General features: G+C 40.3%; 1 protein-coding gene across 1 annotated transcript in view; it reads left to right on the plus strand.

Annotated features, from left to right (window-relative positions):
• Positions 1–433: 433 nt before the first annotated feature.
• The window catches only part of LOC128666863 (cytochrome P450 2A4), a 78,446-nt gene continuing 50,954 nt past the window's right edge, over positions 434–27,925 (plus strand). The window contains exon 1 of the mRNA XM_053721664.1: positions 434–471. The gene's annotated coding sequence lies outside the window, so the exon portion shown is untranslated. The remainder of the gene's footprint in view (positions 472–27,925) is intronic.

Here is a 27,925-nt window from a genome sequence, read left to right on the forward strand (position 1 = left end):
TTATCTAACCCACTGTGTTTAGTGTCCCTATAAGGGCAGATCATTCATTCCATTATCGGTGGATACACCTCGCAAGCATATAAACCTTTTTATGGTTTTCCTTTAAAGGAACATCTGATTTACGAAATAAATAATTAAATGAAAAATAGTTATAGTTTTTAAAATGTCCCTATTTAGATGCAACAAATAAACCTCTGAGTGCATTAAAGTTAAATACTTAAAATGTTAACTAATGATTGCAACTAAGTTTAATTTCCAATGCAAATTTTTTTCACTGATACAGCTGAATTTGCAGTATTTTTTTACTGAATCAGAATAAGATTACAATAATTCATTTTAGGGGAGTGGCCAGAATGAATATAACAGCTCTCATTGGCCCTTAGCATTGCTGCCCTCCCTTTTACCCCACCCCTCACAGATTTCTTCTGCATAAGGGATGTCAGGATACAACAGAGAATCTGCTGAAACAAGGTAGGGTGTATTTGTTATGGAGGGGTGAAGTTTACATTATGGATATCTGCATGCCTGCTGATACATAGAACTTGAACACTTTACAAATAATATTGGCAGACTAGAAGTTTGTTTCTTTGTGGGAGTGTCACTTTTTTTTTTTTTTACTTTTGAGACACAGGAGGGGATCCCCTTACCCCATGAAAATTCAATTGTATACACTGGTCTAAAGTTAAGAAAGCTTTCTGGATCTGTGAGACTAAATTGAGACAACTGCGTAGTGGCCTAGATATTTCAAGACAGGAAAGTTTTGTATTCTTTCCAGCATTCCTAATAACAGCACTGTAGTACAAAGTATTAAGCAATAAAATGCAAGTTTAATTCACTTTTGGTGTTAAGCAGTGAATTTAGGACATATGTGTTTTGTAATCTAAAATGTTATACTTGAGTTGCTTTCCCTGTTGGTGAGTTAGCTGGATAAGGGTTTTATTTAGGAGTGTTTTGACTGTTCTGACAGTTTATGTGATAAGACCTTTATCTTTGCATATCTGCACATGAGAACAAGGGGTGTATAGGTTTAGGGGTGTGCAGGTTTAGTCGGTATGTGAGATCAGGCTCTATTGGGACAGACACTGGAGTGAATGCTGTGTGTGTGTTAGTGTATACAGGGTAAGTGCAATGTTTGTGTTCCTGTGTATTTCTACAAACTGAGTGAAATCTGTGTATATATGCTTGTGAATACAGGGTGAGTACAATCTATCGGCTAGATCACGAGTTTTGTCAGTAAGGCTGTGCGGTGCTATCGAGCCTTTTTTTCTTACCGCTCCCTTTAAACAACGCTGGTATTACGAGTTTTCTGCAAGCCTGCGTTAGCCTCAGAAAAGTGAGCGTTGAGCAAAATTTAGCTCCAAATCTCACCTCGATACCAGCATTGCTTACGGTAGCGGTAAGCTGGCAAAACGTGCTTGTGCATGATTTCCCCATAGGAAACAATGGGGCTGAGCTGGCTGAAAAAAAACCTATCACCTGCAAAAAAACAGCTTTCAGCTCCTAACGCAGCCCCATTGTGTCCTATGGGGAAATACTTTTTATGTCTACACCTAACACCCTAACATGAACCCAGAGTCTAAACACCCCTAATCTTACACTTATAAACCCCTAATCTGACGCTCCAGACCCCGCCGCCACCTACATTATACTTATAAACCCCTAATCTGCTGCGCCCAACATCGCCGACACCTACATTAAATTTATTAACCCCTAATCTGCCGCCGCCAAGGTCGCCGCCACTATAGTAAAGTTATTAACCCCTAAACATAAGTCTAATCCTAACCCTAACCCCCCCTAACTTAAATATAATTTAAATTAAACAACATTAATTTAACATAATTAAATAAATTAAGCCTATTTAAAACTAAATACTTACCGATAAAATAAACCCTAAGCTAGCTACAATATAACTAATAGTTACATTGTAGCTAGCTTAGGATTTATATTTATTTTACAGGCAACATTGTATTTATTTTAACTAGGTACAATAGTTATTAAATAGTTATTAACTATTTAATAACTACCTAGCTAAAATAAGTACAAAATTACCTGTAAAATAAATCCTAACTTAAATTACAATTATACCTAACACTACACTATCATTAAATTAATTACCTAACCTACCTACAATTAATTACAATTAAATTAAATAAACTAAATTACGGAAAAAAACAAACACTAAATTACAGAAAATAAAAAAAGAATTACAAGAATTTTAAACTAATTACACCTAATCTAATCCCCCTAATAAAATAAAAAAGCCCCTCAAAATAATAAAATTTCCCTACCCTATACTAAATTACAAATAGCCCTTAAAAGGGCCTTTTGCGGGGCATTGCCCCAAAGTAATCAGCTCTTTTACCTGTAAAAAAAATACAACACCCCCCAACATTACAACCCACCACCCACACACCCCTACTCTAAAACCCACCCAATCCCCCCTTAAAAAACCTAACACTAACCCCCTGAAGATTACCCTACCTTGAGCCATCTTCACCCAGCCGGGCACAAGTGGTCCTCCATACGGCAGAAGTCTTCATCCGATTGGGGCAGAAGAGGTCCTCCAGATGGCAGAAGGCTTTATCCAGGTGGCATCTTCTATCTTCATCCTTTCGGAGCGGAGCGGTTCCATCTTTAATCCAGCCAATGCGGAGCCATCCTCTTCAAACAAAGTCCTAACGAAGAATGAAGGTTCCTTTAAATGACGTCATCCAAGATGGCGTCCCTTGAATTCCGATTGGCTGATAGAATCCTATCAGCCAATCGGAATTAAGGTAGGAAAAATCCTATTGGCTGATGCTATCAGCCAATCGGATTGAAGTTCAATCCGATTGGTTGATCCAATCAGCCAATAGGATTGACCTCGCATTCTATTGGTTGATTGGAACAGCCAATAGAATGCAAGGTCAATCCAATTGGCTGATTACATCAGCCAATAGGATTTTTCCTACCTTAATTACGATTGGCTAATAGGATTCTATCAGCCAATCGGAATTCAAGGGACGCCATCTTGGATGACGTCATTTAAAGGAACCTTCATTCTTCGTTTGGACTTCGTTTGAAGAGGATGGCTCTGCGTCGGCTGGATTGAAGATGGACCCGCTCCGCTCCGAATGGATGAAGATAGAAGATGCCGCCTGGATGAAGCCTTCTGCCGTCTGGAGGACCTCTTCTGCCCCGATCGGATGAAGACTTCGGACCCTCTGGAGGACCACTTGTGCCCGGCTGGGTGAAGACGGCTCAAGGTAGGGTGATCTTCAGGAGGTTAGTGTTAGGTTTTTTTAAGGGGGGATTGGGTGTGTTTTAGAGTAGGGGTGTGTAGGTGGTGGGTTGTAATGTTGGGGGGGGGTATTGTATTTTTTTTACAGGTAAAAGAGCTGATTACTTTGTGGCAATGCCCCGCAAAAGGCCCTTTTAAGGGCAATTTGTAATTTAGTATAGGGTAGGGAAATTTTATTATTTTTGGGGGCTTTTTTATTTTATTAGGGGGATTAGATTAGGTGTAATTAGTTTAAAATTCTTGTAATTCTTTTTTTATTTTCTGTAATTTAGTGTTTGCTTGTTTTTTCGTAATTTAGTTTATTTAATTGTAATTAATTGTTGGTAGGTTAGGTAATTAATTTAATGATAGTGTAGTGTTAGGTGTAATTGTAACTTAGATTAGGATTTATTTTACAGGTAATTTTGTACTTATTTTAGCTAGGTAGTTATTAAATAGTTAATAACTATTTAATAACTATTGTACCTAGTTAAAATAAATACAAAGTTGCCTGTAAAATAAATATAAATCCTAAGCTAGCTACAATGTAACTATTAGTTATATTGTAGCTAGCTTAGGGTTTATTTTATCGGTAAGTATTTAGTTTTAAATAGGCTTCATTTATTTAGTTATGTTAAATTAATTTAGTTTAATTTAAATTATATTTAAGTTGGGGGGATTAGGGTTAGACTTAGGTTTGGGGGTTAATAACTTTATTATAGTAGCGGCGACGTTGTGGTCGGAAGATTAGGGGTTAATAATTGTAGGTAGGTATCGGCGACGTTGGGGGGGCAGATTAGGGGTTAATAAAATTGAACTAGTGTTTGCAAGGCGGGAGTGCGGCGGTTTAGGGGTTAATACATTTATTAAAGTGGCGGAGATGTCCGGTCGGCAGATTAGGGGTTAATAATTGTAAGTAGGTGGCGGCGACGTTGGGGGCGGCAGATTAGGGGTTAATAAATAATAATGTAGGTGTCAGCGATGTTAGGGTCAGCAGATTAGGGGTTCATAGGTATAATGTAGGTGGCGGCAAAGTCCGGTCGGCAGATTAGGGGTTTAAAAAATGTATTTTAGTGTTTGCGATGTGGGGGGGCCTCGGTTTAGGGGTTAATAGTTAGTTTATGGGTGTTAGTGTACTTTTTAGCACTTTAGTTAAGAGCTTTATGTTCCGGCGTTAGCCCATAAAACTCTTAACTACTGACTTTTAAATGCGGTAGGAGTCTTGGAGGTAGAGGCTGTACCGCTCACTTCTTCCAAGACTCGTAATACCAGCGTTAGGAAAATCCCATTAAAAAGATAGGATACGCAATTGAGGTAAGGGGATTTGCAGTAGCCTTGAGTCGCGGAAGAAAAGTGAGCGGTACACCTGTACCTGCAGGACTCGTAATACCACCGGGCGTTAAAAAGCAGCATTGGGACCTCTCAACGCTGCTTTTTAAGGCTAACGCAAGACTCGTGATCTAGGCGTATATTTGTGATGCATGTGTGTGTAAATGAGTGAGTGCTGGTTGTGTGCATGTGTACAATGTGTGTGCATGCGCAGGATGAGTGCAAGGCACACAATATTGCACAGGGTGAGTTCAGTATACATGTGTGTGCAGTGCACTGGGTGAGTTCAGTATACATGTGTGTGTGTACAGGGTGAGTTCAGTATACATGTGTGTGTACAGGGTGAGTTCAGTATACATGTGTGTGCACAGGGTAAGTTCAGTATACATGTGTGTGTACAGGGTGAGTTCAGTATACATGTGTGTGCACAGGATTAGTTCAGTATACATGTGTGTGTACAGGGTGAGTTCAGTATACATGTGTGTGTACAGGGTGAGTTCAGTATACATATGTGTGTACAGGGAGAGTTCAGTATACATGTGTGTGCACAGGATTAGTTCAGTATACATGTGTGTGTACAGGGTGAGTTCAGTATACATGTGTGTGCACAGGGTGAGTTCAGTATACGTGTGTGTGTACAGGGTGAGTTCAGTATACATGTGTGTGTACAGGGTGAGTTCAGTATACATGTGTGTGTACAGGGTAAGTTCAGTATACATGTGTGTGTACAGGGTGAGTTCAGTATACGTGTGTGTGTACAGGGTGAGTTCAGTATACATGTGTGTGCACAGGGTGAGTTCAGTATACGTGTGTGTGTACAGGGTGAGTTCAGTATACGTGTGTGTGTACAGGGTGAGTTCAGTATACATGTGTGTGCACAGGGTAAGTTCAGTATACATGTGTGTGTACAGGGTAAGTTCAGTATACATGTGTGTGTACAGGGTGAGTTCAGTATACATGTGTGCGCACAGGGTGAGTTCAGTATACATGTGTGTGTGCACAGGATGAGTTCGGTATACATGTGTGTGTACAGGGTGAGTTCAGTATACATGTGTGTGTACAGGGTGAGTTCAGTATATATGTGTGTGTACAGGGTGAGTTCAGTATACATGTGTGTGTACAGGGTGAGTTCAGTATACATGTGTGTGCATGCAGAGGGTGAGTTCAGTATACATGTGTGTGTACAGGGTGAGTTCAGTATACTTGTATGTACAGGATGAGTTCAGTATACATGTGTGTGTACAGGGTGAGTTCAGTATACATGAGTGTACAGGGTGAGTTCAGTATACATGTGTGTGTACAGGGTGAGTTCAGTATACATGTGTGTACAGGATGAGTTCAGTATACATGTGTGTGTACAGGGTGAGTTCAGTATACATGTGTGCGCATGCAGAGGGTGAGTTCAGTATACATGTGTGTACAGGGTGAGTTCAGTATACATGTGTGTACAGGATGAGTTCAGTATACATGTGTGTGTACAGGGTGAGTTCAGTATACATGTGTGTGTACAGGGTGAGTTCAGTATACATGTGTGTGTACTGGGTGAGTTCAGTATACATGTGTGTGTATACGTGTGTGTGCACAGGGTGAGTTTAGTATACGTGTGTGTGCACAGGGTGAGTTCAGTATACATGTGTGTGCACAGGGCGAGTTCAGTATACATGTGTGTGAACAAGGTGAGTTCAGGAAACGTGTGTGTGCACAGGGTGAGTTCAGTATACATGTGTGTGCACAGGATTAGTTCAGTATACATGTGTGTGTACAGGGTGAGTTCAGTATACATGTGTGTGCACAGGGTGAGTTCAGTATACGTGTGTGTGTACAGGGTGAGTTCAGTATACATGTGTGTGTACAGGGTGAGTTCAGTATACATGTGTGTGTACAGGGTGAGTTCAGTATACATGTGTGTGTACAGGGTAAAGTTCAGTATACATGTGTGTGTACAGGGTGAGTTCAGTATACGTGTGTGTGTACAGGGTGAGTTCAGTATACATGTGTGTGCACAGCTTGAGTTCAGTATACGTGTGTGTGTACAGTTTGAGTTCAGTATACGTGTGTGTGTACAGGGTGAGTTCAGTATACATGTGTGTGTACAGGGTAAGTTCAGTATACATGTGTGTGTACAGGGTAAGTTCAGTATACATGTGTGTGTACAGGGTGAGTTCAGTATACATGTGTGCGCACAGGGTGAGTTCAGTATACATGTGTGTGTGCACAGGATGAGTTCAGTATACATGTGTGTGTACAGGGTGAGTTCAGTATACATGTATGTGTACAGGGTGAGTTCAGTATATATGTGTGTGTACAGGGTGAGTTCAGTATACATGTGTGTGTACAGGGTGAGTTCAGTATACATGTGTGTGCATGCAGAGGGTGAGTTCAGTATACATGTGTGTGTACAGGGTGAGTTCAGTATACATGTGTGTACAGGATGAGTTCAGTATACATGTGTGTGTACAGGGTGAGTTCAGTATACATGTGTGTGTACAGGGTGAGTTCAGTATACATGAGTGTACAGGGTGAGTTCAGTATACATGTGTGTGTACAGGGTGAGTTCAGTATACATGTGTGTACAGGATGAGTTCAGTATACATTTGTGTGTACAGGGTGAGTTCAGTATACATGTGTGCGCATGCAGAGGGTGAGTTCAGTATACATGTGTGTACAGGGTGAGTTCAGTATACATGTGTGTACAGGATGAGTTCAGTATACATGTGTGTGTACAGGGTGAGTTCAGTATACATGTGTGTGTACAGGGTGAGTTCAGTATACATGTGTGTGTACTGGGTGAGTTCAGTATACATGTGTGTGTATACGTGTGTGTGCACAGGGTGAGTTCAGTATACGTGTGTGTGCACAGGGTGAGTTCAGTATACGTGTGTGTGCACAGGGTGAGTTCAGTATACATGTGTGTGCACAGGGCGAGTTCAGTATACATGTGTGTGAACAAGGTGAGTTCAGGAAACGTGTGTGTGCACAGGGTGAGTTCAGTATACATGTGTGTGCACAGGGTGAGTTCAGTATACATGTGTGTGCACAGGGTGAGTTTAGTATACATGTGTGTGTACAGGGTGATGAGTTCAGTATACATATGTGTGTGCACAGGGTGATGAGTTCAGTATACATGTATGTGCACAGGGTGATGAGTTCAGTATACATGTGTGTGTACAGGGTGAGTTCAGTATACATGTGTGTGCACAGGGTGAGTTTAGTATACATGTGTGTGAACAGGGTGAGTTCAGTATACATGTGTGTGCACAGGGTGAGTTTAGTATACATGTGTGTGCACAGGGTGAGTTCAGTATACATGTGTGTGTACAGGGTGAGTTCAGTATACAAACATGTGTGTGTACGGGGTGAGTTCAGTATACATGTGTGTACAGGGTGAGTTCAGTATACATGTGTGTGTACAGGGTGAGTTCAGTATACATGTGTGTGCACAGGGTGAGTTCAGTATACATGTGTGTGCACAGGGTGAGTTCAGTATACATGTGTGTGCACAGGGTGAGTTCAGTATACATGTGTGTGCACAGGGTGAGTTCAGTATACATGTGTGTGTACAGGGTGAGTTCAGTATACGTGTGTGTGTGTGTGTGTGTGTGTGTGTGTACAGGGTGAGTTCAGTATACATGTGTGTACAGGGTGAGTTCAGTATACATGTGTGTGTACAGGGTGAGTTCAGTATACATGTGTGTGCACAGGGTGAGTTCAGTATACATGTGTGTGCACAGGGTGAGTTCAGTATACATGTGTGTGCACAGGGTGAGTTCAGTATACATGTGTGTGCACAGGGTGAGTTCAGTATACATGTGTGTGCACAGGGTGAGTTCAGTATACATGTGTGTGCACAGGGTGAGTTCAGTATACATGTGTGTATAGGGTGAGTTCAGTATACATGTGTGTGTGTACAGGGTGAGTTCAGTATACATGTGTGTGCACAGGGTGAGTTCAGTATACATGTGTGTGCACAGGGTGAGTTCAGTATACATGTGTGTTTACAGGGTGAGTTCATTAAAATTGTGTGTGTACAGGGTGAGTTCATTAAAATTGTGTGTCCACGGGGTGAGTTCAGTATACATGTGTGTGTAGAGTGTGAGTGCAGTCTCCATGCTATCTATGTCTTTAAATATTTTTGTGTATTTATAAACTTTGTGTATTTATAAACTTTAATTTTTGTGATTACAGTTGCTAATAGAGTTTTGCTTGAGCTATATCCTATAAGGTAACAAAAGGGTTAACCTGTCAGGCTAAAAACAGGGGGCGGAACCAGTTCTTTTGATGCCAAAAGTTTGTGTGCCAAACTGGTCTGTCTGTATATATATATTTTTTGTTCTATTGAGAAATGGTTGACCTTTGCACTCCTAATAACTTGTACTCAGAGAGAAATCAACACAACTGGACTAGATTCACTAACAACCTCTCCAGACTCACTAATTATTATGAATCCTATTTAATTAGAACAGAGATGTTAGTGAGGTTTAGTGGAAAGAATTGTTATTATAACCCAAGAACGGAGACGACAGAATTTTGAAATAGGTGTTCAGGGTTTTTATAGGAAGAAAGTGAGTGCAGGGTGGGTTTATGTACAGAGCTTTTATTGGAAGAAAGTGAGTGCAGGGTGGGTTTATGTACAGAGCTTTTATTGGAAGAAAGTGAGTGCAGGGTGGGTTTATGTACAGGGTTTTTATTGGAAAAAAGTGAGTGCAGGGTGGGTTTATGTGCAGGGTTTTTATTGGAAGAAAATGAGTGCAGGGTGATTTTATATACAGGGTTTTTATTGGAAGAAAGTGAGTGTAGGGTGGTTTTATGAACAGGGTTTTTATTGGAAAAAAGTGAGTGCAGGGTGGGTTTATGTACAGGGTTTTTATTGGAAGAAAATGAGTGCAGGGTGATTTTATATACAGGGTTTTTATTGGAAGAAAGTGAGTGTAGGGTGGTTTTATGAACAGGGTTTTTATTGGAAGAAAGTGAGTGCAGGGTGGTTTTATGTACAGGGTTTTTATAGGAAGAAAGTGAGTACAGGGTGGGTTTATGTACAGGGTTTTTATAGGAAGAAAGTGAGTGCAGGGCGGGTTTATGTGCAGGATTTTTATAGGAAGAAAGTGAGTGCAGGGTGGGTTTATGTACAGGGCTTTTATAGGAAGAAAGTGAGTGCAGGGTGGGTTTATGTACAGGGTTTTTATTGGAAATAAGTGAGTGCAGGGTGTGTTTATGTACAGGGTTTTTATTGGAAGAAAATGAGTGCAGGGTGATTTTATATACAGGGTTTTTATTGGAGGAAAGTGAGTGTAGGGTGGTTTTATGAACAGGGTTTTTATTGGAAGAAAGTGAGTGCAGGGTGGTTTTATGTACAGGGTTTTTATAGGAAGAAAGTGAGTACAGGGTGGGTTTATGTACAGGGTTTTTATAGGAAGAAAGTGAGTGCAGGGCGGGTTTATGTGCAGGATTTTTATAGGAAGAAAGTGAGTGCAGGGTGGGTTTATGTACAGGGCTTTTATAGGAAGAAAGGGAGTGCAGGGTGGGTTTATGTACAGGGTTTTTATAGGAAGAAAGTGAGTGCAGCGTGGGATTATGTACAGGTATTTTATAGGAAGAAAGTGAGTGCAGGATGGGTTTATGTACAGGGTTTTTATTGGATGAAAGTGAGTGTAGGGTTGGTTTATGTACAGGGTTTTTATAGGAAGAAATCAAGTGCAGGGTTGGTTTATGTACAGGGTTTTTATAGGAAGAAAGTGAGTGCAGGGTTGGTTTATGTACAGGGTTTTTATAGGAAGAAATCGAGTGCAGGGTGAGTTTATGTGCAGGGTTTTTATAGGAAGAAAGGGAGTGCAGGGTGGGTTTATGAACAGGGTTTTTATAGGAAGAAAGTGAGCGCAGGGTGGGTTTATGTACAGGGTTTTTATAGAAAGAAAGTGAGCGCAGGGTGGGTTTATGTACAGGGTTTTTATAGGAAGAAAGTGAGTGCAGGGTGGGTTTATGTGCAGGGCTTTTATAGGAAGAAAGTGAGTGCAGGGTGGGTTTATGTACAGGGTTTTTATAGGAAGAAATCGAGTGTAGGGTGGGTTTATGTACAGGGTTTTTATAGGAAGAAAGTAAGTGCAGGGTGGGTTTATGTACAGGGTTTTTATAGGAAGCAAGTGAGTGCAGGGTGGGTTTATGTACAGGGTTTTTATAGGAAGCAAGTGAGTGCAGCATGAGTTTATGTACAGGGTTTTTATAGGAAGCAAGTGAGTGCAGCGTGGGTTTATATACAGGGTTTTTATAGGAAGAAAGTGAGTGCAGGGTGGGTTTATATACTGAGTTGTTTTTCTTTTTAAAACAAGCTTTATTGTTCATATTTCTTTTACAAGATATACAGAGTCCATGGATTTCATCCTTTACTTGTGGGATATATTCCTCCTGCTAACAGGAAGTGGCAAAGAGCACCACAGCAGAGCTGCTATATAGCTCCTCCCTTAACTTCTCCCCCCAGTCATTCTCTTTGCCTATGTTAGCAATAGGAAGGGTAAAGTTTATGTGAGGATAAAAAGATAGTTTAGTTTTTCTTCAATCAAGAATTTTTTATTTTAAATGGTACCGGTGAGTACCGTTTTTACTCTGGCATGACATGGAAGAAGAATCATGTCCTGAGTCTGATCTTAGCAGTAGTAACTAAGATCGATTTTCGTTCCCACAAATTTTGCTGAGGAAGTACAGGAGAAGTCTTCAGTATGGGGGAACGATTTCTTGCTGCATGCAATATCAAGATATGTGCAGTCATTTCCATTCTGAGGAGACCTGATGTATCAGAATTTGGCTGACATATTCCCGATGCGGGGCAAGGGTAAGCAGTATTCCTTTTTAGAGGGGTAGTACTGTGGTAACCTGTGTATTATTATCCCATTCTAGATAACATGGGATACTTAAGGGCTCGTGGTTTAGACACTGGGGCAGCCTAGGAAACACCTGATGTTAAACGACTATGCGGTTTATTGAGGCTAAGTTGAATATTTTCTGTGGGGTTCACATGGCATGTTTATTACAAAAAAAGCAGTGTGTACATATGTTTATTGGTAAAACGCTTCCCATGCGTTTTTCTCAAGTTTTGGCTCATCAGACATGATGGACGGGGCCTAATTTCGCGCTTCAGTGCGCAGTTACTTTCTGGAGAGGTAGCAGCCATTAGCTCCGGTTGGAATCAGACTGTAAGGCTGTACTTTGGAGTGGGACCAGATCGTTTTGACAGGTCTTGGGGGCAGGTAGGCGCCACAGCTCTGCTGAGGTGCAGAAGTCATTAAGTGAAATTTGTCTGAAAATCGTTTTTACAGCCTAATTTCCTAAAATTAAAGTTTTACTCTCCTATTACTTGTGGTGCAATATCCGATAGCACATTAGGCTCTAATAACAACAAAATTGTTCATTTTGATTATCGTTTTAACGACTTTGCCAAAACAGTGTACACTTTTTATACTTAAAGGCTCAGTAACCGTTTTTGGGAACGACTTGTGCTGTTATTACTAGTCTGTACAACATGTCTGACATGGGAAGTCAGTGTTCTATGTGTTTAGAAGCCATGGTGGAACCCCCTCTTACATTGTGCCCTTCTTGTACTGAAAGGGCCTTACACTGTAAGGATCACATTTTAAATAAAGAAAGTGGGCCTCAGGATGGTTTTCAGTCTACAGAGAATCAGGATGTGCCATCTAATTCTCCCCAAGTGTCACAACCTTTAACGCCCACGCAAGCGACGCCAAGTACTTCTAGTGCATCTAATTCTTTTACTTTGCAAGATATGGCTGCAGTCATGTCTACTACCCTTACAGAGGTATTGTCTAAACTGCCAGGCTTGCAGGGTAAACGTCATAGGTCAGATATTAATGCAGATACTGAACCTTCTGACGCCTTAGTGGCTATTTCCTATGTAAACTCCCTATGCTCTGATTTGGGGGTTAGGGATTTTATGTCTGAGGGGGAAATTTCAGAGTCAGGAAATTTATTACCTCAGATGGATTCGGACTTCATGTCCTTTAAATTTAAATTAGAACACCTCCGATTATTGCCCAGGGAGGTTCTGGCGACTCTGGATGATTGTGACCCGATCACGATTCCCCCAGAAAAATTGTGTAAAATGGACAAATATTTGGAAGTACCTACTTACACAGATGTTTTTCCGGTTCCTAAGAGAATTTCGGAAATTGTTAAGAAGGAATGGGATAGACCAGGTATACCGTTTTCTCCCCCTCCTAATTTTAGAAAAATGTTTCCTATATCTGACACCATGCGGGATTCTTGGCAATTAATTCCCAAGGTGGAGGGAGCTATATCTTCTCTAGCTAAACATACAACTATACCCATTGAGGACAGTTGTGCTTTTAAAGACCCTATGGATAAAAAATTAGAGGGTCTTTTAAAGAAAATTTTTGTTCACCAGGGTTTTCTCTTACAGCCTATAGCTTGCATGGTTCCAGTAACTACTGCAGCTGCTTTTTGGTTTGACGCCCTGGAAGAATCTCTGAAGGTTGAGACACCTTTAGAGGACATTTTAGACAGAATTAAGGCTCTTAAATTAGCTAATTCTTTTATGACTGATGCTGCTTTCCAAATTGCAAAGTTAGTAGCGAAAAACGCAGGCTTTGCCATTGTAACGTGTAGAGCATTATGGTTAAAGTCATGGTCGGCTGACGTATCATCTAAATCTAAGCTTTTGTCTATTCCCTTCAAGGGTAAGACCCTATTTGGGCCGGAACTGAAGGAAATAATCTCTGACATTACTGGAGGTAAGGGTCACGCCCTACCTCAGGACAAGCCCCTCAAGATGAGGAGTAAACAAAATAATTTTCGTTCCTTTCAAAATTTTAAAGGAACATCCTCTGCTTCCTCTTCTTCCACTAAGCAGGAAGGGAACTTTGCGCAATCCAAGGCGGTCTGGAGACCTAACCAGGCCTGGAATAAAGGTAAACATGTCAAAAAGCCCGCTGCTGCTACCAAGACAGCATGAAGGGGCAGCCCCCGATCCGGGACCGGATCTAGTAGGGGGCAGACTCTCTTTCTTTGCTCAGGCTTGGGCCAGGGATGTACAGGATCCCTGGGCATTGGAAATTGTGACCCAGGGGTATCAGTTGGAATTCAAGGACTTCCCCCCAAGGGGAAGATTTAATCTTTCAAGATTGTCTGTAGACCAGACAAAAAGAGAGGCGTTCTTACGCTGTGTAAAAGACCTCTACACCATGGGTGTAATTTGCCCAGTTCCAGATCGGGAACGAGGGCAGGGGTTCTATTCAAACTTATTCGTGGTTCCCAAAAAAGAGGGAACCTTCAGACCGATTTTAGATCTCAAATGTCTAAAAAAGTTCCTCAGAGTCCCATTGTTCAAGATGGAGACCATTCATACATTTCTGCCTATGATCCAGGAGGGTCAATACATGACCACGGTGGATCTGAAGGATGCGTACCTTCACATCCCTATCCACGAGAATCATCATCAGTTCCTGCAATTTGCATTTCAGGACAAGCATTATCAGTTTGTGGCCCTTCCCTTCGGGTTGGCCACGGCTCCCAGGATCTTCACAAAGTTTCTATGGTCTCTTCTAGCTGTTCTCAGGCCGCAAGGCATAGCGGTGGCGCCCTATCTGGACGATATCTTGATCCAGGCATCAACCTATCATTTGTCCAAATCTCACACGGACATCGTGTTGTCATTTCTGAGAACTCACGGTTGGAAAGTGAATGTAGAGAAGAGTTCACTAGTTTCACAGACAAGAGTTCCATTCCTGGATTCTCAGCAAACATGAAGTCAGAAAATCAAAGTTTCTAAATACTTGCAGGGCTCTGCAGTCCATTCATCGAACATCAGTGGCTCAGTGTATGGAAGTCATCGGACTAATGGTAGCGGCAATGGATATCATCCCGTTTGCTCGCTTTCATCTCAGACCACTACAACTTTGCATGCTCAGTCAGTGGAATGGGGATTATGCAAATTTATCTCCTCAGATAAATCTGGACCAAGAGACCAGAGACTCTCTTTGGTGGTGGTTGTCGCAGGACAATCTGTCCCAAGGGATGTGCTTCCGCAGGCCATCTTGGGTAATAGTAACGACGGACGCCAGTCTTCTGGGCTGGGGTGCAGTCTGGAATTCCCTGAAGGCTCAGGGTGTGTGGACTCAGGCGGAGTCTCAATTGCCAATCAATATTCTGGAACTGAGAGCGATATTCAATGCGCTGCTAGCGTGGCCTCAGTTGGCTTCGGCCAAATTCATAAGATTCCAGTCGGACAATATCACGACGGTGGCATATATCAATCATCAGGGCGGAACAAGGAGTTCTCTAGCGATGATAGAAAAATCAGAGATAATTCTATGGGCGGAGGCTCACTCTTGCCATCTGTCTGCAATCTATATCCCAGGAGTAGAAAACTGGGAAGCAGATTTTCTAAGTCATCAGACTTTTCATCCGGGGGAGTGGGAACTCCACCCGGAGGTGTTTGCAAACTTGACTCATCGATGGGGCACACCGGAATTGGATATGATGGCATCTCGATAGAATGCCAAACTTCCACATTACGGGTCCAGGTCAAGGGATCCCCGGGCTGCACTGATAAATGTTCTAGCAGTACCTTGGTCATTCAACCTGGCTTATGTGTTTCCTCCTTTTCCTCTCGTTCTTCGTGTGATTGCCAGAATCAAACAGTAGAGGGCTTCAGTAATTCTGGCCATGCAGGACCTGGTATGCAGATCTAGTGGACATGTCGTCTCTACCACCGTGGAGACTGCCATTGAGAAAGGACCTTCTCATTCAAGGTCCTTTCCAACATCCAAATCTCACTTCTCTGCAGCTGACTGCTTGGAGATTGAATGCTTGATTTTATCTAAGCGGGGTTTCTCTGAGCCAGTCATTGATACTCTGATTCAGGCGTGCAAGCCGGTCACTAGAAAAATTTACCTTAAGATATGGCGTAAATATCTTTATTGGTGGGAATCCAAGGGTTACTCATGGAGTAAGGTTAGGATTCCTAGGATTCTGTCTTTTCTCCAAGAAGGATTGGAGAAGGGTTTATCAGCTAGTTCCTTGAAGGGACAAATTTCTGCTTTGTCAATTTTGCTTCACAAGCGTCTGGATGTCCCAGATGTTCAGGCATTTTGTCAGGCTTTAATCAGAATCAAGCCTGTGTTTAAAACAATTCCTCCTCCATGGAGCTTGAATTTAGTTCTTAATGTTCTTCAAGGGGTTCCATTTGAACCCATGCATTCCATAGATATTAAACTGTTATCTTGGAAAGTTTTGTTTTTAGTAGCTATTTCTTAGGCTCGAAGAGTTTCTGAGCTTTCTGAGTTGCAATGTGATTTCCCTTATCTTATATTCCATTCTGATAAGGTGGTTTTGCGTACTAAACCTGGATTTCTTCCTAAGGTTGTTTCAAATAAGAATATTAATCAAGAAATTGTGGTTCGTTCCTTGTGTCCTAATCCTTCCTCTAAGAAGGAACGTTTGTTACATAATTTGGATGGGGTTCGCTCTTTAAAATTTTATTTACAATAGACCAAGGAGTTCCGTCAAACATCTTCCCTGTTTGTTGTTTATTCTGGGAAGCGTAGGGGTCAAAAAGCTATGGCTACCTCTCTCTCTTTTTGGCTGAGAAGCATCATCCGCCTGGCATATGAGACTGCTGGACAACAGCCCCCTGAAAGGATTACGGCTCATTCCACTAGAGCTGTGGCTTCCACTTCGGCTTTTAAGAACGATGCTTCTGTTGAACAGATTTGTAAGGCTGCGACTTGGTCCTCCCTTCATACTTTTTCCAAATTTTACAAATTTGATACTTTTGCTTCTTCTGAGGCTATTTTGGGAGAAAGGTGCTTCAAGCTGTGGTGCCTACCGTTTAGGTTCCTGTCTTGTCCCTCCCTTTGATCCATGTCCTAAAGCTTTGGTAATGGTATCCCACAAGTAAAGGATGAAATCCGTGGACTCGGTATATCTTGTAACAGAAAAGGAAATTTATGCTTACCTGATAAATTGATTTCTTTTACGATATACCGAGTCCACAGCCCACCCTGTCATTTTGAGACAGGATTTATTTTTTATATAAACTTCAGTCACCTCTGCACCTTGTTGGTTCTTTCCCTTTCTCTTCCTATACCTTCGGTCGAATGAATGGGGGGAGGAGTTAAGGGAGGAGCTATATAGCAGCTCTGCTGTGGTGCTCTTTGCCACTTCCTTTTAGCAGGAGGAATATATCCAACAAGTAAAGGATGAAATCCGTGGACTCGGTATATCGTAAAAGAAATCAATTTAGCAGGTAAGCATAAATTTCCTTTTTTCAGCAATACATAAAAAAAGAGACAATAAGTGTTATTGGTACAATGGGTAAAACATAATCCATACAAGCTGGTTTATTCCAGATAAATGACTATATAGCATTCTAGAGTTTTTCTTATTCAACAGAATCATTATACAACATTAAACAAATCAAATGACTGCCAGAGCGTGTCAGATAGATTTTCATGAAGCATTAGTTTGATAGAGAGATGAAGGAGAACATAGGGAAAGATCTTCAGTGGGGAGGGAGAAGAGAAAAAGGAAAAAAAAAACAATGAAAAAAAAAACCTGATCCATGTGAGCGTTTGCGATTACCAGACAAATTATACAGGGGCTCCCTTCCAGCTGGCCAGCATCATTTCATAGGCGACCATCTGGTTTGTCTTTTAAGTAAGATTATAGCCTGATGAAACAGCCCATAGGAGGCTGAGAAACGCGTCGCTGTGTTATTAAAGATTTTTTAATTTTTATATACACTTGCTTGTGTGGTACTTTACCCAAGATTTAGTTGTGGTGCACCTCTGCACTATCCTCTTTTGTATAATCTCTCTTTGCTGGAATCTGGGGATTACCTGTTGTGGATTGTCTACTGGGCGACTTTGTGGTTCCAGTTTGCTGGTATTGCACCTTTGGATCCTGTGAGTATATTCATTTGGTCACATCCTCCCTTTGCTCAAACGTTACTGGGCCATGTTGGTTTGCCTTTTTTTCCTTTAGGCATCTCATCTCAGGCCTCCTAAGGAATCTCTACTGGATCTTTGCTAAGGATTAACAGTGAGCTGGACTACTGTGAAGTTCCAGCCGCCTCAATAGTACCATTTGGGTGCTGTATGTTTGTGAGTATATCTATTGCTATTTGTCTTCACATCTATTTGTTTTGGTGGTACTGGGCCATGGTGGCGCCTCTGTTTTCTTCTTTTCTCAGATTCTGACCATCAGGATGACCATCCTTTGACAGAGTGCTGCCGCTTTTTGTTTGGGACTTTGTTTCTGATGGACATTCACATATTATTATAGACTGTAAAGTATATTGGGATTGTTGTTTTACCATATGTCACTGTTGGATTATACTGCCATCATTTAATAGTTGAATTATAGCTGAATTTATATTATCTATGCTATATTTGTAATTGGGAGGCGCACCCTAAAGGGTGTGGTGTGCTTTTGTGTACACCATTCTCTATATTGTATTTTAAGTAATGCAATCTCTCTAACACCAGCAAGTCATCTACCGATGCCCGCCATTCCTCTAACGTTGGTATATTTGTTGTTTTCCATTTGTTTGGAATCAGTTTTTGCTTCAGTGAGCATTATCAGCATGAGCACCTGAATGTGCATTTCTTTAACTTTTGGGATGTGTAGGGAAAATATTGTGTTAGGTGTGCATGGAATGTTGATATGTGACCTCTCCAATACTTGCGCTATTACCTCAGACCAAAAACCAGAGATCCTTGGGCAGGACCACCAAATATGTAATAATGAACCAGTCTCTCCACACCCTCTCCAGCACAATGGGCTGGCCATAGGGTATAGTTTGTGAAGTCTGGTCAGAGTGAGATGCCATCTACTCAATAGTTTCAAGTGAATTTCTTGCACATTGGCTGATGTTTTGTCAGTGTGAACGATTTGAGCCACGCCTCTTGTTCGATGTCTGTATTAAGCTCCCTGTTCCAAGTTCTAGTATACATAGGGAGAGAGCTACCGGGCGCTCCAAGCATTAGTTTATACATGAGTGAGATTAACCACCTTTGTGGTCTATTTGCTATACATAAATGTTTGAATGGAGTGAGATCTCTTCCCAGTCTATCTTTGTGTGCGTGGTGTGACAGGAAATGTACCAATTGTTTATACCTTATAACCATGATAAATAAATGTTGCAGTTTACCGCAATCATCTGCTGTTGGGTGTATATCTTCCCGTTCTCTATAATATTATGTAATCAGCCCATTTTGAGATGGTAAGGTCTACTGGGACATGTTCCTATCTTTTATAGTATGGTAGCTCAGGATTCCCAATAATTGGTATTAGTGGGGAAGTCCTAGACAAAATATGTGCGTTAGTGGCAGTTACTTTATCCCATTTGTGTAGTATTTCCGATGTTATCTGGTATTTGCCTAACATTTTGGGGTGGTGTGTTGATGGAATCCATGCCAGTGTGCCAACATTATTAAGTTTGAAGATTTATCCATCTAGTCTAACCCAAGCCTTATGTGTTGTGTTTTGGGACCATTCCACTATGCGCTGTAATAGTATGGCCTGTCTGTAACCAATAAATCCTAGGGACTCTTGGTTTTATACCCGACCACACAAACTGCTCCAATATTTTTTGTAATTGAGGTAAATATTCTCTCGGAAGGGAGATCGGGATAGTCTGTAATATATAAAGAATACGAGGAAGGATATTCATCTTTATTACTCCTATCTTTCCCAGCCACGTGAGAGGCTTATTTTTCCAGGAAGATAGATCTCTCGTGATCTCCTCTCGTATTCTCATATAATTGTCTTTATATAGGTCTTGTGACCTAGCTGTAAGATATATACCCAAGTATCGTAATTGCTTGGTGTTCACTGAAATTTTAAATTCCAGGGGGCACGCTAATATTAAGAAGCTCCAATTTCGTTAGGTTAAGATGGAAGTTGGAGAGCATCCCATATGTTTCTATTTCTGTAAGGAGCTCCGGAACCGACGTGTCAACATTAGTGAGGGTATACAGGATATCATCTGCATATAAGGCTTGTTTATGTTCTGTGTCTCCCAACCTTACCCCCATTATTTAAGTGTTATGTCCGACTTTATGAGCCAAAGCTTCTACTGAGAGGGCAAACAGGAGGGGAGACAGAGGGCACCCCTGCCTAGTGCCATTCATAATTTTGAATGCTTCTGATAATGTACCATTTGCCCGTACCCGAGCGCTAGGGGATGTATATAATGCAAATGTCATGTTTAAGAAAGAGCTACCAAAATTCATCCTCTCCATAACCTGACACAGAAAAAGCCAATCAACACGGTCGAAGGCCTTCTCCACGTCGGTCGAAAAGAGGGCCATTGGCACGCCTTCAAGTCTGGCAAAATTGAGTAACTGTAACACTTTTGTGATATTGTCATGTGCTTCCCTCCCAGGCACAAATCCCTCCTGGTCCGTTGATATAAGACCGGGGAGGTATTTATTCAACCTGTTTGCAAATATTTTGGCCAGAATCTCTATGTCTGTATTTAATAAAGATATCGGTCGTAAATTACCCGGGGTTGTGGGTGTCTTTCCTGGCTTGGGAAGAATTGTAATATGTGCTTCAAGCATTGTGTCTGCCAATGTAGGGCTGTCTGCTAAGTTGTTAAATAATTGTAGCATCTGTGGGACCAATGTTGTGAGGAATGTTTTGTAATATTTTGCCATGAGCCCATCCAGGCCAGGGCTTTTCCACTAGGTGGATCTGTAACTGCCTGTGTCAACTCTTCCTGTGAAATAGGCGCATCTAGTATGTCTGCATTAGCTTTTTCTAATTTAGGTAACCCTACTTTGGATAGATATTCATCTATTGCTTGCCCTCTTGTGGTTATATGTGCTGCCTGTCCACTTGTGTCTGATACTTTTGTACAGTTTGTCATAATAGGAGTGGAAAGCTGTAGCTATATGTTTGTTGCTCTTAAGTTTGGAGCCGTCTGCCAGCTTCAAGTAATGAATATTAGTTTTGAGTTGTGTTCTGCGAATTGATCTAGCCAGCAAATTGCCTGGTTTGTTCCCTCCCTCATAGTATTGCTGCCTAATCATGAGCATCTTGTGCTGATATGCTGCCGCTAGGGGGTGTTTAAGCTCATTTCTATTTGTAATAAGTGAGTGTTTGGTAGTCTCATCATTGGGATCTTGCATCTGGTCACTGGATTGTACATGTTACTGGAGCGTCATCTGGCCACGTTATTGGGCCTATGCCGCACATAGCAACCAAATCTAGTCCCCCCGTGTCAGTTAGAATATAATCAATGCGTGAATATTTGTTATGTGGCGGTGAATAATATGTAAAGTATATACTGAGTTTTTATACATCCCTTATACAGACTTAGGAGTGTGATTTCTATTTCATATAATTATCATTGGACTGCAAGTTGAAGGGAGGGTGGGGAACTCTAAAATATCTCCTAATCCATTTTTTTTTATTTTAATTGCAGAATGTCTTTGTTTTAATATAGTAACAACAACTTTATGGACAGTTATAATTATATGAAATAGAAATCGCACTCCTAAGTCTATATAAGGGAAAGAAGGGGAGTGTAGTCCCGACATAATTAATACTCATACAAACAGGATCAAATGTATTATTATATATTATTATTATCAGGTATTTGTAGAGCGCCGACAGGTTCCACAGCGCTATCAAACTATGACATTAAAGGGATACTAAACCCATATTTGTTTTTTTCTTTCATGATTCAGATAGAGCATGCAATGTTAAGCAACTTTCTAATTTTTCTAATATTTCTCTTGGTATCTTTATTTGAAAAGCAGAAAAGCAAGCTTAGGAGCCTGTCCGTTTTTGGTCGAGCACCTTGGTAGCGCTTGCTGATTGGTGTTTAAATGTATAAATACAGTGTTAAATCAAATGTTGGCATAAATACAAATGTGCATTGATATTATAAGAGCAAGAATCTATAGTTAAAGTGACGCCAATACCTAAGTTAAGAATTTAGTTATGAGTTAATATACTGGCAATATAGATTTACAGACTTAACAACATGCTAATCAACCAAATAACTATATATTGGTCAGTGGAAATATTTACAGAGCTTTTCTTGTGGGTTTCTTTTTTTGATGTTCAGTTTTTAGTCAACTTTTATCTTTGCATCAAGGATACAAGTGATACATTAGGGAACAGGGATAGGCAAGGTGTCCATACACGGACACTTGTGTCCGTGACTGGCCCTTGCAGTGTCCGCCACCCGTTTTGCGGTGGGGAGGGAGGAGTAGGACAGATGAATGCTGGTCCTGACTCCTCCTTGACGCAAGAGGCACCACGTTTTGCAGGGTTGGGGCCGCCCCCACGGGACGCCGCTCAGTAGTGGGAAAGTGAGTGATAGAGAGGGAAGAAGCAAGCTGCCTGCAGTGCAGCCTGTGTCAACCACCCATGACCTGTCCGGATTCCTTGATCTGTGCGGCAGAGTGGTGCTGGTGTCTGTGTGTAGAAGACCGCCGCCTACTCTGATAAACCTTACCTAACCAAATAATTAACCAACCATGATGATCATGCGATTACAATCAAGGTGGGTGAGTTTGGTTAGGAGTTGCAGACTCTCAATACAACAAAAAAAAGAAAGGTTAGAATTTTGAAAACATTTTATACCAGTATACCACAAGCAATGTTTGTTTGATTAGATTACTAATTTGTACTTGTGGAACTAGACCAGGGGCATCCAACAAGCAGCCCATTTGACAGCAAAGTGCCGCTCTCCTGACTTATAGAAACTTAGAATGTGTTGGTGTATAGGAACCATGTGGCCCATCTAGTCTGCCCAATTTTCTGAATACTTTTATTAGTTCCTGCCCTTATCTTATATCTAGCATAGCCTTATGCCTATCCCATACATGTTTAAACTCCTTCACTGTCTCTACCACTTCTTCTGGATGGCTATTCCACCATACATCCAGTACTCTCTCGGTAAAGAGAGAGTTTTTTTATGTTTTTAATTTGAAATGTACCTTGGTGTCCTCCACTAAGGTCTGTATTTTGGAAAACGTCCGCCACAACCTTGGTTCGTGCCTATCCCTGTTAGGGAAACAGATGTGCTAAAAAGTGTATACTTTTGTCGAGTATTTTCTAACCTTTTTTGTAAATATACTTTTTATTATTAAATATATTTCTATATAAGTCTAATACTGTTCATGTAAAATACCTATATATCTATAGGAATAGATATGCAAGTATTGGTATATACACACACACACATTATATATATATATATATATATATATATATAAAAGTATGTGTGTATATATATATATATATATATTTAAGTATAAAAAGGACATTTTCTGGTAATTAAAAAACAGAGAACAAAAAAAGTCAATGGGGATAAACAAATATCCAAACAAATCAAATGTATAAAAGTACACTCAGCTGACCTGTTTGGAATATAGCGATCTTGCGAGCACGCTTAAGCTTTTCTGTCAATCAAGCCAGTGATAAACACAGCACTCGGTCACATCAATAGTAATTCTCATCCTCTCCTCGTGTCATCTGGCGTGTCCCGTGATCCTTGTGCAGTAGAGCCTTACCAGCTTTCACGCTTGCTCCGGGGTTATACCTCAGCCGCTCTACTGTCGACCGCCACAGTCTACTATAGACTGATCCTCCCAGAATGATGACGTCAGGTCACATGGTCAAGGGGAACCAATCTTCCTTGTGAAAGTATGGATGGACACTGGCAGTCCGTAATAGAAAAAGTAGAGGAAAAAGTTCCGTCCTAAAAAGTAGCTTTTATTTTCAAATAAAAAAAAAAAGTAAAACACAAATACATAAATACATATATACACACACAAATACCCATCTTCAGACATGTGTATGTATATATATATATATATATATATATATTAGAAAAAAGGAGGGGCACCTGCGCTAAAAACTCTAACACTTGGTGAGTAATGGCTATTTTTGCAACAATAGTAGTAATAGTGATATATGTGCGTGCTGCCTCTGATACAGTGTACCCGTGTCACTGTTAGGAATGTGGATGGAAAAGAGAAAATCAAAAAGGGCGCACAGCTAGGCACTAGAATAAAAATTGACTATTAGTAAAGTAGGTATGTAGTTTTCAGACCTATGTGGTTATAGTAACAGGATAATAAAAATAATAATAATAATAATGTCCTTGGATTGTTATTGTATTCTAAAGAGTTCAGTAATGTGCTTTAGAATATTCGACACTTCTTTGTCTGAGGTGAGTGGATTTGTGCTTACCAGAGGTAACCTCAATCATATGAGGTAAGTTGTAGACTTGTCTGGGTTAGAGATGTTTCTTTGGCTCTTGTCCAGTCGATTTTGCTTTGTTCTTTGCTGTAGGAATCTTTCCTTTGTTGAAACCCTTTGGGATCTTTGTTTCCAGGTGGCTCCTGGCAGCAGTATGTTGTTTTGAATGAAAATCTTGGACTCTCTTGTATCGTTTGTTGAAAGGCAATGGAAAATCCTGGACTCTCTTTTTCTTCTTGGTGATGAGAATCTGGGTTGTCTCAGGTGTTCATATCGATTGATATGAACACCTGAGACAACCCAGATTCTCATCACCAAGAAGAAAAAGAGAGTCCAGGATTTTCCATTGCCTTTCAACAAACGATACAAGAGAGTCCAAGATTTTCATTCAAAACAACATACTGCTGCCAGGAGCCACCTGGAAACAAAGATCCCAAAGGGTTTCAACAAAGGAAAGATTCCTACAGCAAAGAACAAAGCAAAATCGACTGGACAAGAGCCAAAGAAACATCTCTAACCCAGACAAGTCTACAACTTACCTCATATGATTGAGGTTACCTCTGGTAAGCACAAATCCACTCACCTCAGACAAAGAAGTGTCGAATATTCTAAAGCACATTACTGAACTCTTTAGAATACAATAACAATCCAAGGACATTATTATTATTATTATTTTTATTATCCTGTTACTATAACCACATAGGTCTGAAAACTACATACCTACTTTACTAATAGTCAATTTTTATTCTAGTGCCTAGCTGTGCGCCCTTTTTGATTTTCTCTTTTCCATCCACATATATATATATATATATATATATATATATATATATATATGTATCTCTAGGTTAAAGCCCTTTGCAGCCTTTTTTTCTAACAATTGAGACCTCATATGTTTGAGCCATATAACTTTTTAGTACAATTTTTATTAAAATAATACAGTGTTATTATGAGTTCATCTGTACTTTTTCATGTCATTTTTATGTGTTTTGTGACTTTTTTTGTTTTGCAAAACAGTTAAGCAGAGCTCTGAAGTTGCGCTATCCAGATGCGTGTTAAATAAAGTTGCTCTTGCCCAAACACGTTTACTTTTAAATTGTAATACGCACGCTACCTCCGACGCACGCAAAGAGCCAAGATAAACCCCTTATCCCTGGCTCACAACAGTTAGAGTGTCATTTGTAATCTAGACCTGAGTTGGATTCCCACTGGAATTCTTCCTATATCGTATTATTAATGTATATTATTAATTATATATGTAATGATACTATATACAAAAAAAGAGGAATTCTTCCTATATCTTGTATGTTTTTTGTGTTTTTGTTTACAATGTTTTAAATAAAATCAACAGTTATATTAATATTGATATTAATAAACAAATCAAGAAATTGATATAATTCAGCCTCTGTTGTAATGATGAAAACTCTTATTGTCACAACATTATGGGTTAAAAGCACAGAGTTTCAGGCCAGCTATTGGCCCTTAGTCATGTCAGCTAAAATTACATACAAACAGATTTCTATAATACTTAAAGGGACATAATACTCATATGCTAAATCACTTGAAACTAATGCAGTATAACTGTAAAAAGCTGACAGGAAAATATCACCTGAGCATCTCTATGTAAAAAAAGAAGATATGTTACCTCAATATTTCCTCAGCTCACCAGGGTAAGTTCTGTGTAAAAAGTTATCTTTCAGTTACTGTCCACCTGCAGGTAAAAAAAAAAAAAGTAAAAAATAAAGAAATGAACAGCAGCCAATCAGCATCAACAGTGCTGAGGTCATGAACTCTTTTACTGTGATCTCATGAGATTTCACTTAACTCTCAGGATATTTCATAGTAAACTTCCTTAAACTGAGTAGGGAAATAAGATGAGAGTGCATGAAGCTCGCTCCTTTGCCTGTCCCGGGACAGACATACTGATTTGCTGCTTAGAAGTCCTTTACAATGGGATGTGGCTACTGAGGAATTTTTGAGGTAAAATATCTTTCTTTTTTACATAGAGATGTTCAGGTGATATTTCTTAGTCAGCTTTTTACAACTATGCTGCATCACTTTCAAGTGTTTCAACATTTGGGTATCATGGCCCTTTAAAGTGCCAAATCTCACTTCCTGAAGTTCATTCACTCCATCTTATAGATAAATGTTATTATTACATCCAACTAATATATTTAATTTTTCTAATAGGAAGTTTCATTATTTATATATATATATATATATATATATATATATATATATATATATATATATATATATTGTCCAATTAAAATCCAGATTAAGACCTTTAGGAGCTGATGTGTCCAATTTATATATCCAATTCATCTCTCATGCTTTCAACAGTTGCTCTCTGTCACCCTCAACCACTGGTTTATTCAAACTCTTAATTTGCTGAAAATAAATAAATTAGCGCTCCACTTGTAATTTAGCCCTATACATGGAACAATTTAAAGTACAATTCATGTATATGAGACCCCTAAAAAAACATGGCGAGTATAACCATAACGGATCATGTTAAAGGAATAACTATTGCATTTATACATTTGCCTATAGTTTTGAAAATGTAAGGATAAATAAACAAAATTAATTTTTTTTCAACTGTCTTATAAATTTTAAAGCGACACTGAACCCAAATTTTTTCTTTCATGATTCAAATAGAGCATGGAATTTTAAGCAACTTTCTAATTTACTCCTATTATCAAATTTTCTTTATTCTCTTGGTATCTTTATTTGAAATGCAAGAAAGTAAGTTTAGATGCCGGCCCATTTTTGGTGAACAACCTGGGTTGTCCTTGCTGATTGGTGGATAAATTCATCCACCAATAAAAAGGTGCTGTCCAGAGTGCTGAACCAAGAAAAAAAGCTTAGATGCCTTCTTTTTCAAATAAAGATAGCAAGAGAACAAAGAAAAATTGATAATAGGAGTACATTAGAAAGTTGCTTAAAATTGCATGCTCTATCTGAATCACGAAAGAAAAAATTTGGGTTCAGTGTCCCTTTAATCCAAACAACTGCCAAATAAGCTTCAGAGGTGAAAAATGTCCTTCTTGATTGTCAGTTTCGTTCACAATGACAATCACCTTACAGATCTAACAATGCTTTGGGTTATGTAATGCATATTTCAGGTATCTACATAGGACTTTCAGTAACCCTTGCTGCACACGTCACTGCTGCATTTCACATCCCGCCCCACTGGCAGGTAAGCCTCATCTCCAACAGTGAGGTATATTACCTTCTAACCAGACATGTGCAGCCATGAAAAAGTTGGTTTGGCAAATTAGATTCCCAGAATATCCATTGGCTGCTCTATTCAGTATTCATTTCATTTTAAATTAAACGAATACTGACGTTTACATTTGCTTACAGTAAACAAATGTAAATGTTACAAAGCTACAGGTGAAAAAGTAAGGGCCAGATTGGCCTACCAGGATACCATTAGATTTCCCGGTGGGCTCTTAATTATTTAAAAAAGCTGGGTGTTTTTGTGCTAGTTCAGACCCGGACTGACCAAAGGGCATACCCGGCAAATGCCTGATGGGCCGCCAAATACCTTAACCCCGCCCACCAAGTGCTTTCACTTTGGCTCTTAGTTTGCAGTAAAATTGTATTTATTGGATAATTGTGACATGATGTTGCAGCTGTTGGGCCACAGGTTACCTTAGCCTGGTTAGGGTATGTCACTTATGGCCCATATAATACCGCCTGGCGGCCGCACAATTAAATACCATCAAACATCACACTAAGCACAGCTAGCACTCTGAGTGGTGAGTCTACAAAACATGCACGCGGCCATGGCCGCCATCAGGGGCTGACGGGTTAACTTAATGCAGTCAGGGCCCGCCAGCCACCAAGTAGTACTGCTCACTGCTGCTTATAGGAGAAGTGAGTGAATAGGGCTTCTGGGCCTGACTGGGTGTGTTGGGGCTTGTTGGAATGGGAGCAGTGAAAAGGGGGCAGTGGATGGAGCGGTAGGTGAAGAGGGGAGGCCGGGAGGGATCAGACGGCACTGCAGCAGGATGGGAGGGATTCTAAGATTATGCAGGGGGCGTGGTTATTGGCCCGGTGGGGGAGTGAGTGACTCAGAGTAGAGCC

This window comes from Bombina bombina, chromosome 7, assembly GCF_027579735.1.
Source record: "Bombina bombina isolate aBomBom1 chromosome 7, aBomBom1.pri, whole genome shotgun sequence".
In the NCBI taxonomy this organism is placed as follows: domain Eukaryota; kingdom Metazoa; phylum Chordata; class Amphibia; order Anura; family Bombinatoridae; genus Bombina; species Bombina bombina.